We start from the raw sequence: 24,538 nt of genomic DNA, 5'->3' as shown, positions 1-24,538 counted from the left end.
GTGCAGCAGTAAACATCCAGCACTGTACTCAGAGGGATGACCTTATCTCCTGGGAAATTCCAAGTCTCCAGGTGGCCCCCATTATTGATAGGGTGCTTATAGCTTATGAATGGGATTAGAGTCTCTCATTAGCTCCATTACCAGGGGGATGATATTATATGCTGCCCTCTCTCTTGGGCACACAAATAGAAACCGTTTCTTACTTACACATTGCTAGCATGGAAAAATGGAGAGAAGTCCAGCCTTGGCGTATAGATCTGGATTCAAGTCCTGCCTCTGACACATAGTGGCTCTGGGACCATGAGTAATTCACTGGGTATTAACCTCTCAGTGCCTAAACAAGTTCTTAAGACTAGTCATTATAGATGGAGCTGCTGATCTGCAGCTAATATGCATGATTGGAGGGAATTTTCACACTGGAAGTTCTACACACTGATGAAATCGTGGTGTTCCTCCTGCTTTCCAACGCCCCCTCCACAAATATAAGTACAATTTATATCAATTTTAAGTGGTAAAAATATGGAACCCTCCATGAATTTATGCATCATCCTTGTGCAGGGGCGATGCTAATCTTCTCTGTATTGTTCCAATTTTTGTATATGTGCTGCTGGAGCCAGCACTACAATTCATATTGTTAAAATTACTCTTACAGAGAGATGAATTATTGGTCCAATGGCGCTGCAAAGCTCACTTGACTTTTTTACCAGCCTGGGGGAGCTTGCTGTATTCAGCATGTCTTGCTTGCTTTGTCAGAGACTCCAGGTGTTTAGCAAGCCACTTGACTGAAAACAAGCAGATACAGGTGGTCTCAGAAATGTACAGGGTCCATGTTCAAGTACGTGAGGGTCCTTTGGCAGTGGAAGGCAACGATGATGAATCCTTGCCTCGTTTCATCCATCTTCCTCCACCATGCAGGCCCCGCCAATAGGCGCCAATGATCCTTTCAATACTTTCTTATTTTAAGGAAGGAAAAGGAGGTGGGGGAAAGAGGCAGGTATGATCCTAACTGAACTGAAACTGAAGCTGAAAGCTTCAAGCATAATTATACCTCAGATAGTTATCCTTACCCTTCTTACTCCTTGCTTTATCAGCAATTCATGGCAGGATTTTAGACAAGTCATGTCTGATCCTCACTTTCCTTATCTGTTGGGGGAAAAAGTGTGGAATAATGGTTAGTGTTGCACTTCAACCTTGGTTTGAATCCTGCTTCTAAAACTTGATTAACTGTGTGATAGTAGGCGAGTACCTTAGCCTCTGAGTCTCAGTTTTATTTTTTAATCTATGAAATGAGTATTATGCCAGTACCCACCTCACAGGATTGTCATGAGGCTCAAATAATATCTGTAAAGTGCTTTTCAAATCTTAAAGTGCTATGTAAATGGAAGCCTTTTTTTGGGTCTAAACCTTTAATTTCATCATTGTGGGAACTCCAGGTATGACTTCCCATCCGCCAGTGCAGATTAGTAACTTGGTTTTGGTTTTAGAGAGTTATCTGGGGTATTGGAAGGTTAAATGACTTGTTGTCAGCTCCTCCATTAGAATGGAAGCCCCCTGCCCTCATGTTTTTGCCTTCCTTTGTGTGTAGCGCAGTGCCTGGCACACAGAGGTGCTCAGTCAGTGCCTACTCATGATGATGCCAGTATTGACAGTGGTGACGTGACACAGGTAATCCCTGGGCCCAGGCGTTCCTGTGTAGCCCGCCCATCCTGCACTCTGCTAGGCTTCCATTCTTAGTGATTAAAGGCCAAGCTCTCTGACATTCACTGATTCTTTCCAAGGCTTGAGCTGCTGTGTGTCAGCTCTTAATGCGCCAGCACTTCCCCTCTCTATCATCACATTAAGACATATTTTAAAATACGGTGTTATTCCCACTGTTGATAAATGGATATTATCACCAAGCAACCCAGGCAGCAGAGCTAATGAGGGACCGAGAGATGGGCCCCTTGCTTGGGAGAGACTGTAATGGGAACACTTTTCAATTGCTTTAATCACAAATACTGAATATCTTGAACATTTACAAGTAACAATGCAGTTCACGCCATGAAAATGTATGGTATGCTTGACTTTTGCATATGTACTATAATTTGATAGAGAAAGACTTCATTAAATTTATAGCAAGATTTGTTACAGACAGAAAGTACCACTAGTCTGAATCTAATCTAATCCAGTGGCTGTAAAATTTTTGATAATAGACCTTCTGAACTCCTGTATTCAGTATAGAGGGTCTGTGGGCCGGTTTTGGAAGGTCTACCTCATTGTCGTCTCTAGGGCATGTTTTAAAGACTAAACATACATCAGCTGTTATCATATGGAGCAGCATAATTGGGGAGGGGGAAGCAGGCGCATTTCAGGAAATACACAGTTTATTTCAGAGGTCAGCTGCCTTCCACTGAACCGTGAGTAGCTGTGGTAAGTAAGTTTCTTCATGTCGGATCCACATAGGAGATGATTAACTTTCCACAGTCAACACACTTCTTCCCAAAATTGGCTGCCAAGGCCAAATGGAATGAACCACAAATTCCTGTTTGGAGTTGGCCTAGCACTCCCTGGTGACCAATAGTCTTTCTCAGGCCTGAGTTCAGAAAGATCCAAAAGCTGTATTTGGAAAATTCCCATGATAAAGAATTGAGTACAGGAAGGAAGCAACCAGTTTAAGCTCAGAGGTCACAGCCTCTCCTGCCACGCTCTGGGCCCAGGGGATACTTGGGCCAGTTGTGGGGATGGTGATAGGCAGGCATTTGAGTCATGTCCACTTTGAGAGACAGTTTAACAGGCGGGGACCCTGGGTATGAATGATATTTGCTTAAGCATTAAGCAAGCTTGTTCTCCAAATTTGAGTGTCCAGTAGAGAACACTGTTCTTCTTTTTTTTTTTTTGGGTGGGGGGAAGAGGGGAGTAAAAATAAAACCCCTTACGGAAATATTTGAGGATTGATCTTTTAGTGTCTAGGGTGAAGATGGTTGTTATAAACTTGATTATTTGAATCCTTCTATTTTGGGTGGCTAATGTTTTTTACCAAAATTTAGCCATATTGTTAATATACAAGGAGAAGCCACAGCTAGTTATAAAATACATTTTCCTGCTTTACTGTAGAATCTCTGATGGACAGTCCTTTCAATTTAAAGGCCGTTATTTGCTAAGTATACAGTTTGGATGGAAACAGAGCAATTTAAAACACTTTTTTTTTTAAATTGACGAATTGTTCATCTCAGGTAACTGTGTTATGAAAATGTTAACATATGCTGTGCCTTTTACTAGGAAGTGGCCAGGATGTGGACAGGGAGAAGCACTTCATTTTAGCTGGGCTTGATTTTATTGTACTTCATTTTCCCCTGATTTTGGTGTTATGGGAGTATGGTATATGAGGCTAAGCGCTAGAATGAATCCAAAAAGACCTGTTAGCTGTGTGGCCGCGGTCAAGTCACTTCCTTAATCTGAGCTTCTTTTTCCATGAAGTCTTGCCTGTCTATGTCACAGCATTGTTTTGAGTGTCTGGTGTGATAACATGTATGGAAAGATTTTGAAAGCCAAGAGTTGCTCATTCATTCATTCATTCATTCATTTATTTACTTACTCATTCATTCATTCATTCATTCACTCAGTCATTTATTTTTGTGGGGGAGGATGTCAACAGGGAGAAGAAAGGATTCCAGGCCTCTGGTTTTGTTGGGATGGAGAAAGTCCCAGGTGGAAGTTCCCTCAATTGCCTCAAACTGGCTACTCATGTGTAACTTGGAAAGTTACCCTTAGTGCTTTAGAAAGAGTGATCCTTGTGGGAAAGTAAGACCACAGCCAGTATGATGAGACCATATTAAGCAAATAGAGCAATACCAAGTTCCCATAGAGCACTAGTTGCCAGAGGGGCAGAGAGGTGATCTGGCCCACCCTTGGTCACGTAGACAGGGTATGTTAGATATGGGACGGCGCGTCTTCCTGACTCCAGTGTGCCACATGGCCTCTTACTGTGGACATAGGGAATGATTATTGTTCTTGCTATTCTTTATTGCTCATCCACTTGATTTTTCTGGCAGTTTTTATTCTGAGTATCACACGTGATCAATTTAGGTGATGTGGTCCGTGGTGTACTGGCCCCAAGTTTGGATCCGGCCAGACCTTTCGTCTCTCTCAGTCTCAGTTTCCCCCTTTGTAAACCAAAGATAATCTTAGCACTGATATTTCAGTGTTGTTTTAAGGATGAAAGGAAATAGGGAGGTAAAGAATGTTGCAGTCCTTAAAAGTCTATATAAATGCCCATTATTGTTATGATGACATTCCCAAGGAGGCATCAGGCCACAGGTTTCCTCCGTAAATGAAGGAAAAGATTTGAACTTTGTGGCCATTTCAGCCTAACTTAAGAGTTAAACATTTTCCCTCTGACCTCTGTGATAGCTTTCCTTACTTCAGAGGAGCTAAATATCAGTCTAGTGTTCATGACCCAGATGCAGCCTCCTACCATGTGGTGTAAATCTTCTCCTCACCTGTAGTATAACGGGTTCCTTATGCAACAGAAAAATACCTCAGCGAATACCATTGCACCTTTTGGAGGACTTCAAAGCAACCACAAACCACCTTCATATTGAAAGCCTTTTATTATTTGTAATTCTTCAGGTCGTATATATTAAATGTAATAACTAATGCATTTTATTGCATGATCTGAATCACCATATGTGGGAAGCCCATGTTTTGAAGCTCCCCTCCACTGGCAAGAGTCGTTAATATCTTCCTTGTTTACAAGACCCAGTCATTCTGGAACCCATCAGTGTTAGCATAAATGTCGTCTTCTTTCCATCAGAATGTCAGCCAATGTTTAGGCCAAGCCTTTGCCTTATTTCTCTCATCCTATAATTTCCTGGAGAGAAAAAAAGGAAGCATAATTTGTCTCTTTGAGAAGAGGAAAAAAATGTTAATTGAAACCATGTAATAAAAGTGCAATTTAGCAAAACTATTAGTTTTGGGTTTTTTACTATTTTCAGCCTATTATTTTTAAAATTACTTGAGTATTAAAAAGGCTGTAAAATTGTGCTGAGTGTCAGCACATTGTGACTTCAGCCACATTTTAATTCTCATTTTCCCTTGCTTGAATAGTAAAATCTTTATAAATGGAAACTAAAATTAATTGAATAAACTCCACTTGAATGTTTTTATGTTTTTGGCTACAGTTTTCCCAAGTGCTATGGAAACTTTGCAGAGCTTGTAATGGCATTGAGCAAAGTCATCCCCTCCCCCCCTTCATGCAAAGCAAGGGAAAAATAGCAAACAGTGAAAGAGTAGGCAGCTCAGGGCACCAGACTCCATGTGCTTCTCATTCTCTAGGCTCTAAAGTTTGTCCAGCTAATGGACACTTTAACACAGGGCGCTCTGAGATCACAATTAGCTTTGCCTGCCGGTATTCCCCAACCACCAGAACAAAAGGTCTTTGTGGCCTCCTTGTCTCATCCATCCAGTAGCCAGCTCCTCTGCCATATGGTAAAGGCTCCCTCAAGAATGAAGGAGAAGAGAGAGGTCTTTGTGAGCATCCTGCTGGACTAGAATGTTGCCACTGCCTTTCATCATAGAATTTCCCAGGAATCTTAGAAGTCAAAGGATTTGTGATGGTTTGTTCTTTTTCTTCAGCAGACTCCAAAGGCAATCTTTCTCCAGTTTTCCCTCACAGGAAAATTATTCCCTGGGTTCTTTCCTCAAGTGGATTGGGAGGGGAACTCCAAGGAACAGGATAATTAGTCTTATGACCATTTTATTATTTTAAAACATAATGTAGTATTGCCATAGAAGCAAGTAAGAGGCAGTATGGCAGCTAGGGCCAGATGATCTGGCTTTTAGCTTGCCCTCTGACACTTATTAGCCACGTGACCCTAGACCATGGCCTCTTACTCTCCCTGGTTTCCTCAAGTGCCCCCTTTGGTCCCCCTAGGGCTCAGTGCCTTGCCCTCCAAGTTTGCCTTGGATCTGTTTTGTTTGTCTGTTTAATGTGCTTAGATATGTTTTTGCTATTCCTTCTTGCTTTTGTCTTTATACCCTTTTCACAGTGCCTGGTATATTTTAGAGACTCCTTTTGTTCTGCTATATTTTGAAAAAAATGATACTGTCTTTATATTTAGTTCCCATCCCTTTGAACTGACTTTGATTTGTTGTGTAAGATGCTTGTCTAAGCCTCATTTCTGCCATACATCTCTCTCATGTTCCCAGCACTTCTTGTCAAATAGGTAATTTTTCCCCAAATAATTTGTATTTTGGGATTTATCCTATCCTGGGTTACTATATGGTTTTGTTTCCAGGTCTCGATTGTCTATTCTGTTTCCTTGGGTCTTCTTTTCTATTTTTTTAATTCAAGTCAACTCGTTTTGATGATTCCTACTTTATGATACAATTTGAGGTCTGATAATACTTGGCCTCCTTCATTCCTGCCTTTTTTTTTCATTATTTTTCTTTAGATTCTAGACCTTTTGTTGCTCCAGATGAAATCTGTTATTATTTTGTCTAGTTTCATAAAGAAAGCCCTTGGTGTTTTGGTATTGCACTAAATCTTTAAATTAATCTAGGTAGTAGTGTCCTCATTTTTATTGTATTGGCATAGCCCAGCCTTGAACAGTAAGCACCTCTCCTATGTTTAAATCTTGCCGGAAAGAATGTTTTGTAGTTGCCTTTACAGAAGTCCTCAGTGTGTCTTCATAGCTTAGCTCAGCTAGATATTTGATGTATTTTGTCGTTTCTTTGAATGGAATTTTGTTTTCTCTTCCTCCTTGGTTTTATGAGTAATATGGAGAAAAGCCAATGACTTCTGTGGGTTAATTTCTGTGAAGGGAAGGATAAAAAAGATGTTATGGAAATAGGATTGACAAAACTTGGCAACTGATTGGCTAGCGAGTGGTGGGAGGGCAAAGAGTCAAGAGTGATGGACTCCAAAGTTGCGAGCCTGAGTGAGGAGAAGGATGGTACTCTCCATAGAAATCGGGGACTTAGGAAGAGGAGAAGACAAAGTAGCAAAGGGAAAATAGGGTGCAGAGATCATGATGTATGAGGATGGGATGAAGAGACTAAGAATGTTTAGTCCAAAAACAAGAAGACTCACTGGGGCTGAATCTAATCAGATGAGATTCAGTACAAAAAATGAGGACAGTGCATTGCAAAGATATCACCAAAATATTCTTAACAAAAGAGAACTGTTGAAAAATGGAATGGGCTACCCAGACAGGTAGTGGGATTCTCTAAGCAGAGACTGGGTGACCACTTGTTGGGTGCAGGGCTTCTTAACTTGTAGGCTCCAGACTACCTAAGGGGTTGATGGATAGATTCCATAGGCTCTGTCAGCTGAGATGGGAAAATATCTTTATCTCAGTATGATTGGTTTCCTTTGTAATCCTGTGGATTTTATTTTTTGCATTTAAACATATTATTCTGAGAAGAAGTCCATAGGCTTCAATAGACTGTCAAAGGGACCCAGGGCACAAAACATGTTAAGAGGTATGAGTAAAACTAGATGACTACTTTCTATTTTCTGTCCAATTTGGTGACTATGTTTTCATATCTTTCAACTTTATTGAGGCTTTTCACCGTGACTTTGATATACTGATTGGGCGTTTTAAAATTCACTCCCCCCTCCCCCACAACCCATTTTCTTTCATTGTGACCAGAAATATCACAAATGCATATATAATGAAAATTCTGTTCCCTAAAACTTTTAAAATATAAAATCAGCAAATTTTGAGATTTAAACCTTTTCCATTACTCTGTAAAATATACAAAAATATGTGAACATTTCTTATTACTTTGATTTTCTTCTAGTGATTAACTGAGATATTTCCAAATTGATATGAGTCTAAAATTCAATGATAAATGTCATTATCTTTCAGTCTATAAGTCAGACAAGTTGTGTTTCTAGAGGCCTCCCTCTTGTAAATCATAATTCCTAATGACTGCAAGTCTGGGGGATGGACTGGTACCTAGCTTGTGTCATCAGTGCATATTTCTAATTAACTGGAAGTCAGACACATTAGAAAATAGCTGATATCAGTAAACGGTCAGTGACAAAACTTTGACTGTCGGTGTCTCACATAATTATTACAAATGTTAAAGCCAAGAGGTTCAGATTACCTAAGCTAAATATGACCCAGCAGTCATTATTTGTACCAGACTTTGGATTGGTCTGTATTTTTTTTTTCATCCAAGGACAAGGTTTATTAGAACATCTGTCATATTGGCCAGACTCTTAAGGAGTCTCTGAACATTAGTGAGCTATTGGCTAGATTATAAGAATCTGAGCCTGTATTTCTCAAAGAAAGAAAAAAGGGCAAGTTGAGATCTATATACTACTTAGTTAGTCCTCACGCATGTAGCATGCTAACCATATGATGTCCCTGTTTTGGATTTCAGTATTTTAGGTCATAGTCTCAAGTTTTCTCCCGTGAAACATGGAAAAATCTTACATAGTGTGGGTAGTAAAGAGCGAATGTTCACTGAATTTCTGCATAAAGCTGAGGCAATTTTCAAACCTTATTTTGCTCTGTCCTCTTGTTTCTTCCTATAAAGCCTAATATTTCACTGCACTGCTGTCCTGGTACCCCTGAATTCTCAAAGGCTGTGCTAGTGGGACCCTGGAAGGGCTCAGTACTTCTTGTTCAAGGACCAAACTAATTAAGGTCAGAGATGCCCACACAGTTTTACACTGTCTTTAAGAGTAACTGTGCCCTTGGTAGTCTACATGTGAAATCCTTGGCCAGTGACCAGTGGAGATACATGTTTCTGGAGGAGCTAAAGCATATCAATTTTTGATGTTTTTACTAAGAGTCGTGCCTAAATTGAAGGGTGGCTCCTGGTTACTCTCTGCCTTTACCATAATCCATCCCCATCCCAAAAGCTTTGCCATCCTATCTCTGCCTAGATCTCTGTCATCATGTTAGGCGATAGATGCCCATAAGTACACATCCTTTCTTTTGGGGTAGAATGCTGCCCATTTAGGCACGGCAGTGTCTCAGAGAAGGCAGGGCACCATTGATGAAAATCCCCTAAACTAGCCACAAAGGCACCATCTCCCACTACGAATATCCTTCAGCAGCATCCCTTTCCCCCTTCTTGGGAAGCCTCCATTCTTAGTCCTTTGGTCTCATACCCTCTCCTCCTTCTGCTCTTGCTAAGGGACGATATCAATCCCTGGCCATTCCCCGTTGACCACAGATTTGTTAGGCATTTCTCATCCATTCCTGTCTACCCACCAATACAACTGCCTAGTCAGCTTCACCCTCCCACGACATCTGAATTCTCCTGTAGATGGTCAGTGGACCTAGTCCAAAGTACTTCATTTCGCTTCTTCCATCTGCACTTCTTATTCTTTTACATTCACCTTGTATCTTTAGTCTGTTAGAGCCTTTTTATGGTTTCTCTTTGTTCTTTCTTTTATGCCATTGATAAATCTTTCTCCTTTTTAAAAAAATAATAACCCATAAACATGAAATAATTGATTGTATTACTTAAGTCTTTCTTGAAAATTGTGCTTATTTACCTTTCTGGTGTTTCTTTTATTTGGGGGTATTTGCATGTCAAATATTCTGTTCAAACATCACTTTTTTGTTGAATGCTGAATGCTCATCATTTAAATTAATTGATTAGGCTCAGGTTTGCAGGATATGCTATTTTTTTAATTGCTATTTCAGGTACTTTTTTGTGTATTTTTCATTCTCTCTTGTGATTTCTTATAAATGCACAATAATTCAGTGTTATTTGAATTGCCTTTCCTTAATATTTGGAGGCCATTCCCCTGAAATCTTGAGAAAGTTGTTTGTTTTTCACACTGAACCACTACATTCTTTGGAGTTCAGAGCGTGGGGATTTTGACTGGTATTGATCTGTGGATTCTCTCAATCACTGCTTTGTTGTCTGTTTTCCTTTGTTACTTCCTGGATTATGGTATTCAAGTGCTTTGATTTGTCATGATGTTAGGTGGTGCAGTAGATACAGTGCCAGCCTAGAATCAGGAAGACCTGAGTTCAAATCTGGCCTCAGACACTTATGAGGCAGTGTGAGCCTGCGCAAGCCACTTAACCCTGTTTGCCTCAGTTTCCTTATCTGTAAAATGAGCTGGAGAAGGAAATGGCAAACCACTCCAGTATCTCTGCCAAGAAAACCCCAGACAGGGTCACGAAGAAACAACTGAACAATCACAACCACACTACCACCAACAAAATACTGTCTTAAAGGTCAGTCACTTGGGTGACCTCAAGAAGCATTATTTCATGGGCCATGCAGTGTATGTGGTAAGTATTTGAATAGACAACTGTAAGAGTAATCACAGCTTATATGCCAACCCTTATTATAGAGAATGAGGAGGTAGAAAAATTCCATGAACAATTCCATGAAGAACTTGCAAGTTAAATCACCATAAGTTGGTAGGTGGAGTTTGATCACTAGGAAGGAGTTCCCTATGCCAATGAAATCATCGTCTTACTACAACACTCTGTCCCCCCCCCCACAACAATAACAACAAAACCAACAACAAATCTTCGATACTTGGTGATCTCAATCCGCTGTGTATACCTATGATGAAACACAGCAGATTTATTGCACACCCTGGACCTGTTCCTTCAAAAAATAACTTTAAAAATCACCCACTTATGTATGTGATGTTCAAGAGCAACAGATCAGTGACTAAACAATGGACACATTGCTTGTTCTCTTTTCCATTATCCCAATGGAATATAAAAGCCACCAAGTTGATGCCATATTGACATAGCTTTTTCATTTGCCATCAGTTAGAAAGGCTAGCATTACCTGACTGATTGTTTTCTCTGAAACCCATAATGCAATCTCCAACCTAATACGCCAACAACCATGCACTAATTAAAACTGCAATTATATTTTTGCTCAAACAAAACGACTTAATAAACATTATCACAAACTGTTTACCCTTCCCTAAAACAATTTATGCTCACTAATACAATTTCCCATTAAAACTGCTGCCAGGTAAATTAAAAACTCTTGAAATAGTAAGTAAGTGGGAAATTAATTCAACAGTTTAATCTAGACCTAATAACAGTTGCAAGCTCAGAAAAAGATTGGTACAGCGGGGAGTTAATTAACAGCTTATTCCCCATTTGATAAAAGTAATCCACTCTAATTCCAGTGTAATTTACCTCAAAGTAATGTAAAACCACAAGCTGCTTCTGGCGCTGGTAATTATTAGCTTTGTCCTGTGGCCACATTGACAATAAAAGTCAGCAGTATCTTAATAATAAGAGACTTGCTGCTAAATGCCCACAATTAAAGATGTAATATGAAATCTTCCAAGAGCAGCAACCTTGTCTATTGCCGTCTGAACAGGGGTTGGCATTTAGATTTAAAGGGCATTTAATCGCCACCCCACCTAGTTTCTGAGAGCAGGTGAGAAGTGAGCTTGTTGTCTGAACTCAGCCCAACGCAGCGCGGGGAAGCCAGGAGTGATGGGGGGAAGCAGAGAGAGATCAATGGGAAGACGTGGTGCCCATGTCCCAGTCCTCTGGCACAAAACTGAAATGGGACATTGATACAACAGCAGTGCTAGAAACGGTGCATTCTGGAGGTCAGACAGTGATCTTGTCAAGACTCGCCAGTTCACCTCTGGTCAAGTTCTTTCCTTTTGGACAGTGAATATGAATGTCGTCAATGGGGATCATATCTGTAAAATGCTTAGGACAGTGCCTGGCGCGTGGTAGGTGCTTGTTCTCTCCCACTCTATGGTGAACCCAACTAAAGTGTGCCTTTTTGGCCAGGACAATCACCTCCCTATGCCAACAGGGATTGTATGTTCCAAGAGTTTTGGTGGCAGTTCCAGGTTTCTGGGAAATTGTCATTTTAAGATAAGCAGATCAATCATAGTTCTTCGAAGCCATTTAAAAGCACATTCTTATTATTTTTTATTATTTTGGCACATAAAGATCAACTGTGAATGTAAGATGTGTCACAGAATATATGAAGATCTGCCTATAGGGAATATCTTCAGTATTCATCAATTTAGTATTCAACATCTCAGTTCATAAGGATTTTCCCATTTTGGTTCAGATGGTTTCCACTTCTAGATAGGATTAAAACTCCTTGTATTCACTATTTGTTCCAATACAGTGCTTTCATAGGACTAGGTTAAATGTTTGCAGAAAGTATAGCAATTGTGAGATCAGTTTCCTCATCTGTAAAATGAGCTGCAGAAGGAAGTGGCCAACCACTCCAGTGTCTTTCCCAGGAAAATCCCAAATGGGGTCGTGAAGAGTCAGACATGAATGGAAAAATGACTCAACAACCAGTGATGTTCTATATGGTGTTACCCTACTCCATTAGATCTTTAAAGTATTACGCTGCTTTTGTAGTTCTCACAGGTGCCTTTAACAGCCACTAAGTGCATGGTGGTTTGCTATGTAATAAAAATAATAATTATTATAGTAATAATATTTAGCATTTTACAGCATATATTATGTGCCAGAAACTGTGCTAATAAGCACTTTATAATTATTTTCTCATTTGAGGTAGGTGCTAGTATTTTTCCCATTTTGCAGATATGGAAAACTGAGACTTGTCCACTGTTACACATCTAGTTTAACTATCTGAGGCTGGATTTGAAGTCAGGTCTTCCTGACTCCAGATCCCAGTGCCCTATTAAGTGTCACTAGAGGCTTTTAAGTTGAAACCAAATGACTCCTTCCTTGTCACTGATGTGGAGGAAAGGTTTGCTTTTGGTCAAGATTTTAGTAGGATAACTAAATGACCAGAAACCTCCTCCCAATTCTAAGATTCTATGATCTCTGACAGCAACCCTGTTGATTTTGAGAACTCCCTTAAATTTGATCAGCCAGTTTTCAAAAAGTGTGTCATCAGTTTGGCTTGTATTCCAAGATAGTGGGAATTTCACTATACTAACAGTCCCACATTTTTAAAGTTTTGTGAAGCATGTTTCTCAGAACCCTCCTATATGACAGATGATTACTTTGCTCTTTCTGTGGGTCTACAGTATTTTCAGTATGAATACTCCTTGCCCAAGTACAGATTCTGACCCATCCACACCTTCTCTTTTCTTATTCTATGCAGTTTTTGCCCAGGTCCTTCCAGAGAGCCATTGTGAGAGATCAACCCAACATACTGGAGTCATTCCTAGAGGGTTTTTTTTTTTAATTAAAAAAATTTTGCAGGGGACCAGCCTAGAACTCAGGCTTATTATCTGTCATCTCTCATTTCTTCTACATAGCGAGACAACTTCCTTTTCTCTCTCAGAATATCCTTGATATGGTTTCTTTTAACACTTTCTTACATGCAAGGCATCGTGGTTAATGTATGGCAGCCTAATTAACACCAGTTGTCCTTTGTACTACCAACAAGTTGTGGGTGCCCTGAGCTTGTGGCAGGCCATTCCTCAGGCATTTAGCATCACCAGGAGGTCAGGTAGGTGGTATGCTTATCATCTCTACTTTTCAGATGGGGAAACAGAGGCTAGTAGAGATTGGCTTCCTCTACTCACACAGGTGACTTAGACCGTGGAAATCTGGCTCACAATACAATAATCCCTCCTTTCTATTATGTATGATGTGCTGTTAAAAGAAAATGGTAGTAACATGGAATTACAGCTATCTTTCATGGAGTTATAGTTTCATTTGGTGGCTGGATATGCCTTATGTCAACCAAGGGCCTTAACTCCTCAATGTGTTAAAATAAGAAATTAGCAACTGGTGGCCATTTTTTCTTCTGATGAGTATCCTTTCCTAGATTATAAAGGCTAATCCTCGGCATGCAGGCATATATAATCCATTGCCAAGCCCAAACCCAAAACCTCCCCGTTCTCCCCAGCTAGACCTTGAGGTTCCTTGGCATAGCCCTTGAGCATCTGGGATCTCCTCCACGCTGCTATAAGGCGCCAGAAGAGAACTTTTATGGAAAAGTTACAAATAGATCCTGGCAAAACTGTAGGCATAGGACAAGATAACTAAACATAGCTACTTTCAGATATTGAGATCTCCTATGAATATTCCTTATGTGTTTGATGAAGATCCCCTTGTTCTTTATACATTTGCAGACCAGGATAGTTGGAGATACGCAGGCATACTAGACATTTTAAAGCTAAATGAGTATTTTAAATATTAAAATGAATTTAGTGTTCCATGCGAAAGGTTTTCATCATTTATTAAAATATGCATTTCTAATCCGCTGCATTTTAGTGTATCCTTGTGTCATAGAAAAACCCAAATCAGCTGGTGTATTTTAAATCCAATCAAAGGATCATAGAATGTTAGGGCTGGAAGGGGCCTTCAAGATCATCTTGTAACAACCCCTTCATTTTGCAGATGAGGAAACTGAGGTCCAGTGAAAAATCTCATGGTTTACGCAAGAACACATAGCCGATTAAGGACAGAGTGTGGACCACAATACAAGGCTCTTGGTTCCCAGGCTAGTTATTTATTTTCTACTCTATTACCATTATTACTAGGAAGATCTAAACTGTCAATAAGCTGAAAAGCTATACCTAACTTTTAAGCCATCCCCTTGATTGTATGATCTTGAGAAAGTAATTTTCCATCTGAAAAAAATAAGGAATAAAATAATATCCTCATGTACTTCACTAGATTTCTTGCTTTGGTACTTTGAACAATTTGTCATTTTGTTGGTACAGGTAATCCCTCCTGATACAAATTGCAACCTCTCTGCCTCTATGTATCTAGCTTCTGTTTTAATTTGGAATTACTTTTGTTTCCTGTCTGTAAGAAGTTAATGGCTTGCATGCGCCAGACAACTAATTAGGAAAGGACCTTCACCCTGGTGACCAACTCTTCCCCTTTTGGTAAGATGTAGTCAGTTTCCTTTGTTGTTTGGATGAGATGGCGTTTGGTATTCCTTATGGTCAGCTCCCTCTTGACTCTTTTCTTTTCTTTCTTTCTTTCTTTCTTTCTTTCTTTTTCTTTCTTTCTTTCTTTCTTTCTTTCTTTCTTTCTTTCTTTCTTTTTTGAGAACCTTTCCCCTTTAATTTCATTTAAAATTGGTTTTTAAAAATATTTTAATTAGAAGTTCTGTATATTGGAGATAGAGTAGTAGACGCTGTAGGCACTCAGTATTGAATTCCACCCTCCTCACCCCTGTCATGCTGGGCCCTGATAAATGGCCCCCATGGTTCCAGCAGCCTCAGAACTTGGTATATTTGGATATTGACTCTTTTCTTGAAGAAGACACCAACATTTACATAGCACATTAAGTTCATAAAGCTCTTCATCTCATTTGATCAGCAGCAGCAGCTCTTGGAGGCAGGTACCAACAGGTATTCTTGCCACTGTTTCAGAGAAGAAGAATCTCAGATGAGGAAGGTCAAGCAGCTTGGCATGCCCATGCTCATACAGCTAGGAAATCAGGGAAGTGGAATTCGAACCAGATTTCTCCTTCTCTCTTCAGCTCACATTTACTGCTGCACCATACCACCTTACCACATGAGGCTTTGGCCTCTTTTGTTTCTTAATTCTGCACTGTATTTTCTAATGTATTCTTCATCATTCATCTCTATGTTCATCTGAGCAATTGTGGTCTTTTTGCATTTTTGCTCACCCTGATTCCTGCAAGTTATGATGACCAGGAATCCCCAGAAAGATCCCTCTTTCTGATTTGGGCACATTGTGAAGCCAACTCTTTCAACTCCTTCATTTGTGTTGCCAAGGAGAATCAGTCGAGCCATCCTGTTTAGGGTTCAGTTCTTTTAGCAACAAGTCTGCTCCTTGGCCCCTGGGCGAGATTCTTGCCCTTAGAGTAAAGCAATTAAATGAATGATTCTGATTGGTCAGTAGCTGAGTGATTCTGAGACCCTCGTTTTCTGTTACTATCACCGCAGTTGTGGAAGAGAGGAGGGTAGACAGGAACGAAGGCCATTTGGTATCTTTTTTGTTTCATGGGTTGGTTTGGACAAAGAATTCATCTCAAGCGGCCAAGCTAGTGGGAAGGGTTGGAACTTCTCTGTACTCTAGCCAGGCGAGGTCTTGTGTAATGGCCACAGTCTCCTCTTCCTGTTTGTTTTCTATTCTTACTCTAGTAAGTGGCTGATAAATTGGTGTTGAATGAATAAATTTAACTCTGAAAAGTACCTGTTGTATATGCATTATTTCTTTTGAAAATGACATATTTGGTCTTAGCTATTTCTTTAAGGTATACTGGATCATCCCTATAGCACTATTTGCTGTTGAGCAGAATTCAGTAAAATTCAGCAGAATTCACGTATGTGAAGGGGGGTGGGGGGAGAGTGTGGAGGAGAAGGTGGAGTGCAAGAATGGGGTTTAGTTGCTAAAGTAGATAAAAAAACTCATTGTGAGGCAGTTTCACCTCTGAAGTGGTCCCCGAAGATGGTGTTGAACATATGTTGATGAATTGCTACATTGTAATGAGGCTCCATTGTTGTTTAACTAAAATTGATACAGGAAGGAGATGGTTAATGTGTTTGGTTGTCACTCCACGCTAACAAAGTTATTCCTGTATGGGGTTATTTAGCCACAGGCTCTAATGTAATCTCATGTAGCTGTTGTGCCAACCTGTGCCATTGATTATGGGAAGAATTCACCTATTGGTTAAATGTCGATGATATACTCATCATCTTTGCATATAACATGAAGCTGGAGGGGTAAAGCTAATATCCCACCAATGTCACATCTTGCCATTTCTACCTCTTCAGTATGTCCCACATGTAATCCCCTCTCTCCATTCACAGGGCAACCACCATTTAGGTTCTTTCTCATTCCCTCTCACCTGAGCAAGGGCCTCTTATTGTTCTCTCTGGCTCAAGTTTCTTCCTTCTCTAATGTGTCTTCCCTGCAGCTGCCAAAGTGATTTTCATTTTTCTTAACCTCAGATCTATGTCATACCCTCACTCAATAAACTCCAGTGGCTCCCTGTTGCCTTTAGATACAGTAGAAAGTCCTCTGTGTAGTCCTTTGTGACCTGGCCCTAATTTGTTGTTTCATCCCCTTCTTGCCCTGTACAATGCTGCCAAATTAGCCTTCTCTCAGTTCCCAACACATAGTAAGCCATCTCCTTGCCTTTTTTGTCTTGCTCTTCTCCCATGCCTACACTGTGCTCCAGGTTGCCTTTGTGCCCCTGTGCCAAGCGCAGTACCTGGCTTGATGCTTACTGGACTCAGCATCCTCAAAGACCTTAACTGGTTAGAATATTGCACTAAATTTAATAACAGGGATAAATGTCTAGTCTTACCGTTTTCCAAGATTGGAAGCTTAATGTTAGGCACTGTATGGCTGCCAAAAAGCTGATGTGATCTTAAGCGGTGTAGTCACCAAGACTAGTCACATGTGGCTGTCATATCCTTTATTGTTGTGCTTAGCTCTGGGCACCATGTTGTAGGAAGGCCAGTCCCAAGCTGGAGTGTATCCAGAGGATGACATCCACACTCATGAAAGGCCTGAAGTTCAACCCATATGAGGATCAATTGAGGAAACTGGAGATGCTTGCCTAAGAAGAGAAGACTTAAGGGACAGATTTGAAGTACTATGATGTGGAAAGGGGGCATTAATCTTGTTCTACTTGGCCTCAGAGAGCAGATCTAGGAAAAATGATGTTTAAAGAAGAAAATTTATGACTGATATAAAGAAAAACTTAGACCACTGGATACAACCGAGCTTGGCATCAGTAAACCTGAAGATTGAAAAGTAGTACGAATTCAGAATTTGAGGCAGGGGATTTTTAAAAGACTCAAATTGTTGCTGTCCTCTCCTAACTCTGACCTTCCCTGTAGAGCCATAGGGAGAATAGGTCTTCACCTAAGGAGGTCAGCTTCAGGAGGGGACATGCTTTATTCCCCTGCAGGGATAATAGGATGCTTCTTTTATGTATTGACTACCATCTTGGGGCTTGTGTTCCTAAAATGGGACTACTGACGCTTGCCCCTAACTGATTGTTTCTGACACAGTTTCAGCTAATTTTGGCTCTTTCGGGGAGGGAGGGGTAAAGAGTAAAAGGGGAGTTCATGGGAATAATGCTCCAAAGTAGTTTATTTTTGCCCACAGGGGTCAAAAATATTTCTGTCAAGTTGAGAAAAGCAAAGAGCATGAATATGGTTTCCCTTGAATTTTCTTCCTCAGGTAGTGAGTAGGATATAAATTTTTATGAAGAAGGCATAGCATCAATACCCAGAGGCTCTCAAGTAGTGATGATATTTTTTATTTCATTGTTATTTCTAGATGATGTCCAAATCTCTAATATGTTAAATGACTGAGATGTAGCCACAATACCTTCTGGCTAGGCCCCTAGTGTTGATACCAGTATATTGGTATGAAGCCTAGCTTTACATTTTACTTACCTGGGTGACCTTAGACATGGTGTTTAGCCTCTTTGGACCTCTCTCAGTTTCCTCCTCTCTCAAGTAGAGTTTGGATTCACTGATCTTGAAGATGCTTTCAAGCTTTAAATGTGTGATCTGAATGATCCTGATAGGTTTTCTGTTCATTTGTTTTTGCTTTTGTAGATTACTGCAGTGAATATTATAGCCATTCATTTCAGGTTGCTGAGACCACTTAGCATCTTGGCCTCTTTTGTGGTCCTGTCAACTCCCTTAGAACAGACATTTAGGTTTCTCTCTAGAATGTATTTTCATGGGAAAATGAACATGGAGAAATTTCCAACTCCCTCTGTTCCTCAACATTGAAGAAAATCTCTGCCTCTTTCCTGGTACTACCACTGAATTATTTTATCCATACAGGGAGACTAAGTGATGTTGAGAAACCTAACCATCTTCAAGTTATTGTCTAGTGGATTCAGGAAAATCAACAAATGCTTGCCAGAAAGACGATAAAAACTGTCAAGTTTAAACTCTCCTCATAGCCCCTTCTGTTACTACTAATAATGTTTGCAAACTCCTCAAAGTGGATGGCCAAAATATTTATTTGAATTCCCATTTTTATTCAACTAGACAACATTATTAGGACTACACATTAAAGATCTGTAATGTGCCTTTAATATTGTTATTAGATGTTAATGTCTTAGGATAGTGCTTGGAAGATGAAATAGTTCTCATTTCCTTTCACTGTAATGAATACTAATGTGTCAGGGGACAGGCAGACATCTTTGCCTTCTGCTCAGGTTGGCCAAAGAGGAAAGAGAGGAATGGAAGACAACAATCAGTCATCTGTGAGTGAATGCAATTGGAAGTTCCGAGCAAAGCCAGTAGCACCCCAGGCCTATAGCTTCCCCCTCTCATTTTTCTGCCTTGACTAAATAAAATAAGAACAGACAGTAAGTTGTCCAGTTTCCAAGATTTCTGGTGGGAGTTCTCCGTGATAGATTTGTTATTCCTACTGTGGTTTCCACTGCCATTTCATCTCATTATTGGTGCTGTTATGCCCATCATAGTATGAATCCTTTCACGAAAGGAAAAATCGTTTAGTTCCTTGAAATGGGTGTTTTATTTTCAGTCACAATTAGAGAATTAGAGAATGAGATAACTTGGCCCTTTCAAGAGGCACTGAACATAGCAGAGACCAGTTGGACTGAGTAGAATTGTTAGCTTGAGTAGACTTAGTGCTAGTCTCAGAAAGGAGAGGAAGAATTGTGCTTTGGTGTACCTGACATGGGGTGTTCAGTGAGTTTCCTTCTCTGCCTTTGCTCGGCTTTATTGTCCGTCCCCCACCCCTAGTCCAATCAACGATGGCAGTGTCTAACGCACCGTTTTCCCCTTTTTCCCATCTAAGGCTGACTTCCATCCTTTCTCTGAACCTTCTCTGAACACTTGGAAATGTGCTTTCTCCAACTGTACATCTTTCTGTCCTAAACTCTGAAATGAAATGGTCATATCATTCTAGGTTATCATCATTTACCCTTCAGCTGCCAGTTCTTCCTTATTGGTGAGAAACAGATCCAGAAAAGAATTTCCTCTCATTGATTTCTCTCTTCTCTTTTTGCCTCCATTGACCTTTTCACAAATGTTCTCTACCATTCTTTTCAGATCTGGTTCCTGGATATCCTTCCATGAATGTGTATTCTTAATATACAGCTCTATTCCGTGTCTTCCCCAACTCCTTCATATACTTGTAGCTATGCTCTAAAGTAGAGAGTTGGGCAGATATATATAGGTAGTTTTCTCTTTCATGTTGATTTTCATGGCCTTCAGGCAGGTATGGTCTCACTAGCCCTTGTAAAGTACAGTCTGTCCCTGGCTGGAAACCTGTCATTACTGCATTGTAAATTGTAATCCAGGGCAGCTAGGAAGTAGAGTGGATAGAGTGATGGGCCTAGAGTCAGGAGGACCTGAATTCAAATCTGGCCTCAAACATTTACTTTGCCTCAGTTTCTGCATCTGTAGAAGGAGCTGGAGAAGGAAAAGGCAAACCACTCCAGTATCTTTGCCAAGAAAATCCCAAACGGGGTCACGGAGAATTGGATGTGACAGAAAACAATTAAACAACAAACTGTAGTCCAGAGATCTACAAATAATAGCAAAACACTCTAGAACAAGATGAGACAGAAACTCGTCCATCAGAGCTGGGGTCCTGGGGGCAGAGTCTAAAGCTGTAGTGAAAGGGAGTTCAGGATGGTGGCTAGAGAGCAGAGACATAGAATGGAGATGGCTAAAATCCCCACTTTACGGATGAGGAAACTAAGGCTCTGAGAGGTAAAGTGACTTAGTTGTGGCAGAGCTGTGAGTGGGCCAAGCCCAGAGTTTTTCTGAATAAACCATGATGCCCCGTCTTCAGAATCGAGCTGCAATGAGTTTTGCTTTTTTAATGTGGAAAACCCAAGGGACCATTGAATTGTACATATCAGGCAAATGAGTACACCCAGCTTATTTTCACCTCCTCTGGAGAGAGGTGGTTGCTTACGTATGCATTCTTGAAGCAAGAGGAGAATCTATGGAGGATCTATGGGAAAATTTGGACAAAAATAGTCACTTTTGCTGTTAAGGCATTCATAAGTTGCCATCCATGCCATGGAGTGAGTGCTCACATTCATGAGATTGTATTAGTGAAGTAATAGCATGAGTAAGTACTGCAAAAGGTGCCTTTAGTCACATGGGGAATAAATTAGGTCCCAGGTGTGCTGTTTAATGGTTGTGAAACTGATTATGGTTTTGAAGTTGTCTTTTTAAAGATATATTATGTGCTCAACATTGTGTTGAGTTGAAGACAAAATAAGTTGAAGACACAATCCTTGCCCTCAAAGAGTTTGCAATCTAGTTGGGGAGATTAAGACACACACGCTGTTCCCAGTCATGTAACAATATAAGGCCATTTATGATTCATAGCAGAAAGCAGTTCAGTAAAGGAGGCGTCACTGTGGGCTAGCATAGTCAAAGAAGGCTTGATATGGAAGACCAGCACCAAGTTTGGTATCTAGGACATGCTAGGTAAATGCTGAAATTAATAAATAAGGTGGTGGGGGTTGAGCTGGACTTTGTAGAATACGTAGGACCTGGATAGATGGAGCCAAAGAAGACAGGTAAATTTGGAAGTGGGAATTAATGTGGTATGTGTGTGAGCATGAAGAAATAGGCCTTGAATGTGTTACAGGCAAGGCTGTTTGGATACTGTCCCAAGACACTGGAGAGCCATCACATGTTTTGGAGCAGACATTTGTAGATTTATCACTTTGAGGGAAGGGAGAAAAATCGTATGAGTTATAATGCTCAACTTGTTTTTAATTCTTTGATCATTTTTATTTTTACAAAGAAAAAACACATACGCATTTTAAAAAACATGTATATTCAAAATGTGTTCCAAGTGACATGTGCTCAAAGGAATCATTTGCTTCTCATTCTCATTGGGTCCCCAAGAGTTCTTGTACTATGCTATATCACAAGGGGATAGCCAGATAAAAACTTTTCTGAGGGTTTTTATGTTAATGAGAGGGTTTGTTGGGCAACCTGTTCCTAATCAGTTGTAGTCCTGAATAGATCCTTGCTGTGAATATTGGAGTTGGTGGTATGCGAAAGTGAATGAAGCATTTGTATTGGGACCAGGTTTTTTGTGGATATTTTAATATTTTCTCCTTTCATAAAGACCCAGCAGCTTGATCATTTCGAAGCAGCCAACAGTAAAGGCATGAGAAGAATACAGTATTTCTTAAAGGGAACATGGAATGATCAACTTAAATAAATGATTGGATGCTACCTTCCATTATTCCCCTTCCATCAGCTGCTTGGAGAGGAGGTTAGGGCAGAAAATCTTGGTGTTGGATGCTTTTGGTGGCAGTGGATAGTCTCTAACACTGTCCGTGGTACAAACACGCATGACTAACAGCTTCTCCTGTGGAGAAGAATACAGTAAAGGTGTCCTCAGTTTGCCTAGTGTTTGAAATTCAACAGTTATTTGGTTTCCATCGTAAGAAAATAAAATCATTGAAACTCTGTTATTCTGAGCGTTTTTCCTAGGAAGAGCCCTTGTATTATGAGTCTGAATACAACCTGGCTTCCAATCCTACTCTACCGTGACCAACTCTCTTCACTTCCCTGACCCCTCCTCTCCTCATCTGTAAATTGATGATAATTTCACCACCTCCTTCCTAGAGTTGGTGTGAGTGAAGCACTTTTTAAATCATAAAGGGCTCTTTAAATGTAAATTATTGTTACATCGGTGTGATTGCTAGAATAGAGGTGTTAGCATGTTACTTTATCAGAAGCATGAATAAAAAATTATAATGTAATCTTACATTTTCAAAGATCAAAGGGTAGCAGAATTCCCCTAGTGCTTATAATTTGGTAGAAGAGAGTTGTGTATTTCCAAGGGGCACATTGACTCAAAGAGTTGCCATTAATAGTTGGATGTCGGCTTGGAAAGAGGTTTCCAGAGGAATGCTTGAGATGATCATAGCCTGGCCCTGGGTCATGGAACATTTTTATTTATGATTTGACTGAAGGTGAACAGTGTATCAAATCTGGAGACACCAAGCTGGAGTAGATCACAAAAGCCCTGAATGACAGGGGCAGGATCCAAGATTTTGTAGACTAAAAACATTGAATCTAGTAGGGTGAAATTTAATAGAGAGAAAAGCCAAGTCTTCTCCTTGGACTCAAAAATGAACATCACAAATACCTGATAGCAGAAGTGTGATGGGGCAACAAATAATGTATTTGAAAAGCGACTAGGTATTTATTGTCTTTACATTGGTCCTGACTTTACTTTGTAGTTTCTTTCCCTTGCTCCCAGCCTTGTCCTCTGGGGCTCATTGCCTGGAATGGAATAGGCTTTCAATAAATACTTGGCTGATTGAAGCAAAACAAGTCTAGTCCATCATATCCTTGAGGCACCCATAAGAGAGCAGCTAAGGTACTTGGGGGCCTTGAAATCATCCCATATGTATGAAGCTCAACTGAAGAAATTCAGGATATTTAGCTTTGAGATTTGCTGGGGCTATCATATTTGTCTTCATGGAGGTATAGAGGTATAGAATTCCACCTCACTCGAGATCCTCAAGCAAAGCCTCTATGACCACCTTTTGGATTTATTGTAAAGGGGATTATTGTTCACTCTGAGTTGGATTAGATCATCTCTGGATTCCATGTAAACTGAGATCCTGTGATTTCTTAGAAGTGATCTAGAATATACTTAGTAGATCATGCCAAACTGGCTTACCAGTTAGTACGTCCTAAGAAGATCCTAACTTTCTCATAAGATAAAAATTCTCATAAGCAGAGTCTGGAAAACAATTTATACTATGGCCATATCAATGCAAATGGAAACAACCACCACCAAACACTGAAGATGGCTATTGTGAAAGTATAAATAATGAGTGTGAGCCTCTATAGAAGAGATTTGAGAAGACACCTTTCTCTACTCCTTTGCAAATCACATCTGCTTTTTCAGTGAATGGTTTGGTTTTTACCATTTTTTTTCTTTTCTTTTTTTTTAAACTAGATTATACAGATGCCTGTCTGAGAGAGGCGGGGGGGGGGGGAAATGCAGGAAACTTAGCAATGTAAAAACAAAAGATATCAATAAAAATGTATTATTAAAAGAAACATGTAACTTTTCCACTAGCATAGCCATAGGAGCACTGGAAGATGTTCTAAAAGTCATCTCATCCAATCCCACTAGTCTTCATCAAGTCCTCCTATGTGCCAGGCTCTGTGTTAGGGGCTAGGGATATAAAGATGCAAAAGCAACCTTATTCTCATATGTCAATAATAACTCTCTGCCCACCCCCAAACCCTAAATTTTTTTAATCATCCAGTAATCTCTAATTTTTAAAGACTTAACCATCTTCAGTGTCAGGGAAAAGTTTTTTTTTTTTTAAATCCAAATTCCCTAGGGTATAGGTAAAGTCAACCTATTTCACAAAGTTGTTATGGAGAAAAAGCATTCTGCTTTGTTGTCTTAATTATTGAAAGAATGAATTTAAATATGAAGACTGGTTTAAATAATTTAAAAAAATAAACCTTTCTAAATTTTTAATACACCTGCCTTTACATCATATTAATTTCTAAAAACTGACCAATGCACATCAAGTATTTTTAGAAATATACGCAAAATTTCATATTCGTGGTCCCCAACCTCTTCATTTCCTTATCTCTTCTCTGAGGCCAAGCTTAGTCATTAAATTAATCAGCTTCAATTTTGCCTTA

The 24,538-nt window shown here is 39.9% G+C and overlaps 1 protein-coding gene and 1 non-coding gene across 4 annotated transcripts in view; one reads left to right on the top strand and one right to left on the bottom strand.

The window, feature by feature from the left end:
* Positions 1 to 24,538, top strand: part of DACH2 (dachshund family transcription factor 2) — a 411,691-nt gene that overhangs the window by 232,388 nt on the left and 154,765 nt on the right. The window lies entirely within an intron of this gene.
* Positions 514 to 620, bottom strand: LOC144455078 (U6 spliceosomal RNA). Its single transcript, XR_013483742.1, has one exon. It is a non-coding gene; the product is annotated as a U6 spliceosomal RNA (small nuclear RNA).

The sequence above is a fragment of the Phascolarctos cinereus genome, unplaced genomic scaffold (assembly GCF_003287225.1).
Source record: "Phascolarctos cinereus isolate Bilbo 61053 unplaced genomic scaffold, phaCin_HiC Scaffold_8;HRSCAF=390, whole genome shotgun sequence".
Taxonomy (NCBI): Eukaryota; Metazoa; Chordata; class Mammalia; order Diprotodontia; family Phascolarctidae; genus Phascolarctos; species Phascolarctos cinereus.
The sequence above is the reverse complement of the archived record's forward strand: the minus strand, read 5'-3'. Positions and strand labels throughout refer to the sequence as shown.